Genomic DNA, 2,688 nt, shown 5'->3' on the forward strand with positions numbered 1-2,688 from the left:
AAATTGAAGCTGAAATTGGGTTTTATTTTAGGAATAAGGCCTGTTTTTCTTTTGGAGCCAGGAGGCTAGTTAATATAAGCTACATTTATGCCTTTACTAGACTATGGGGATATTTTATATATGAATGCTTCCGCTCAGTGTTTGAGATCAATTGACACTCCTTACCATGGCACTTTGAGATTTATTTTAAACTGCAAAACCCTTACGCACCACTGCACTTTGTATACCAGGGTTGGCTGGCCTTCTCTAGTCACTCGTAGGCTCAGTCACTGGTATACTTTTATTTACAAAGCCATTTTGGGTTTACTACCTTTTTATTTGTGCATTTCTATTGTTCAGAAATGTGGTGGGTACTCTCTTCGTTCGCTGGACTTTATCCTGCTAACTGTTCCAAATGTCCGAACTGAATTTGGTAAAAGGGCTTTTATGTACTCTGCGCCATCGTCTTGGAACACCTTACAAAATACTTTTAAACTGGAAGAACTTGTCCCGATTGGTGTTTTTAAGAAGCTGGGGAGGCCACAGGTCTTCGAAAGCCAAGTCAACAAACAGATCACTGACCATCTCGAATCCCACCGTACCTTCTCCGTTGTGCAATCTGGTTTCCGAGCCGGTCACGGGTGCACCTCAGCCACGCTCAAGGTACTAAACGATGTCATAACCGCCATCGATAAAAGCCAGTACTGTGCAGCCGTCTTCATCGACCTGTCCAAGGCTTTCGACTCTGTCAATCACCATATTCTTATCGGCAGACTCAGTAGCCTCGGTTTTTCTAATGACTGCCTTGCCTGGTTCACAAACTAATTTGCAGACAGAGTTCAGTGTGTCAAATCGGAGGGCATGTTGTCCGGTCCTCTGGCAGTCTCTATGGGGGTGCCACAGGGTTCAATTCTCGGGCCGACTCTTTTCTCTGTATATATCAATGATGTTGCTCTTTCTGCGGGCGATTCCCTGATCCACCTCCACGCAGACGACACCATTCTGTATACTTCTGGCCCTTCCTTGGACACTGTGCTATCTAACCTCCAAACGAGCTTCAATGCCATACAACACTCCTTCCATGGCCTCCAACTGCTCTTAAACGCTAGTAAAACCAAATGCATGCTTTTCAACCGTTCGATGCCTGCACCCGCACGCCCGACTAGCATCACCACCCTGGATGGTGGTGATGCCCGACTAGGATCACCATCCTGGATGGTTCCGACCTAGAATATGTGGACATCTATAAGTACCTAGGTGTCTGGCTAGACTGTAAACTCTCCTTCCAGACTCATATCAAACATCTCCAATCTAAAATCAAATCTAGAGTTGGCTTTCTATTTTGCAACAAAGCCTCCTTCACTCACGCCGCCGAACTTACCCTAGTAAAACTGACTATCCTACCGATCCTCGACTTCGGCGATGTCATCTACAAAATAGCTTCCAATACTCTACTCAGCAAACTGGATGCAGTTTATCACAGTGCCATCCGTTTTGTTACTAAAGCACCTTATACCACCCACCACTGCGACCTGTATGCTCTAGTCGGCTGGCCCTCGCTACATATTCGTCGACAGACCCACTGGCTCCAGGTCATCTACAAGTCCATGCTAGGTAAAGCTCCGCCTTATCTCAGTTCACTGGTCACGATGGCAACACCCACCTGTAGCACGCGCTGCAGCAGGTGTATCTCACTGATCATCCCTAAAGCCAACACCTCATTTGGCCGCCTTTCCTTCCAGTTCTCTGCTGCCTGTGACTGGAACAAATTGCAAAAATCACTGAAGTTGGAGACTTTTATCTCCCTCACCAACTTTAAACATCTGCTATCTGAGCAGCTAACCGATCGCTGCATTTGTACATAGTCCATCGGTAAATAGCCCACACAATTTACTTACCTCATCCCCATACTGTTTTTATTTATTTACTTTTCTGCTCTTTTGCACACCAATATCTCTACCTGCACATGACCATCTGATCATTTATCACTCCAGTGTTAATCTGCTAAATTGTAATTATTCGCCTACCTCCTCATGCCTTTTGCACACAATGTATGTAGACTCTTTTTTCCCTACTGTGTTATTGACTTGTTTATTGTTTACTCCATGTGTAACTCTGTGTTGTTGTCTGTTCACACTGCTATGCGTTTATCTTGGCCAGGTCGCAGTTGTAAATGAGAGCTTGTTCTCAACTAGCCTACCTGGTTAAATAAAGGTGAGATAAAAATATATATTTAAAAAAATCACTGATGAAGGATTTTGAGGCTGATTCCCTGACCTGTCAATGTTTTTAATTTGCTGTTTTATACTCTTGTGAATTCAATGGTTTTTACTAGATTACTTGTAGTTTTTCATGTTGTCTGTCTGTATTTTTTTTGTAATGATGTCACATTCTGACCATAGTTCTTGTGTTATTTGTTTGTTTTAGTTGGTCAGGACATGAGTTGGATGGGCATTCTATGTTTTGTGTTTCTAGGTTGGTTTTCTGTGTTCGGCCTAGTATGGTTCTCAATCAGAGGCAGGTGTCGTTAGTTGTCTCTGATTGAGAATCATACTTAGGTAGCCTGGGTTTCACTGTTGTTTGGTGGGTGATTGTTTCCGTGTCTGTGTTTGTTCGCCACACGGCACTGTTTCGGTTTTGTTCACGTTTATTGTTTTGTATTCATTGTGTGTTCAGTTTATGTTTTTATTAAACAACCATGGACACTTA

This window comes from Oncorhynchus kisutch, linkage group LG11 (genome assembly GCF_002021735.2).
Source record: "Oncorhynchus kisutch isolate 150728-3 linkage group LG11, Okis_V2, whole genome shotgun sequence".
NCBI lineage: Eukaryota > Metazoa > Chordata > Actinopteri > Salmoniformes > Salmonidae > Oncorhynchus > Oncorhynchus kisutch.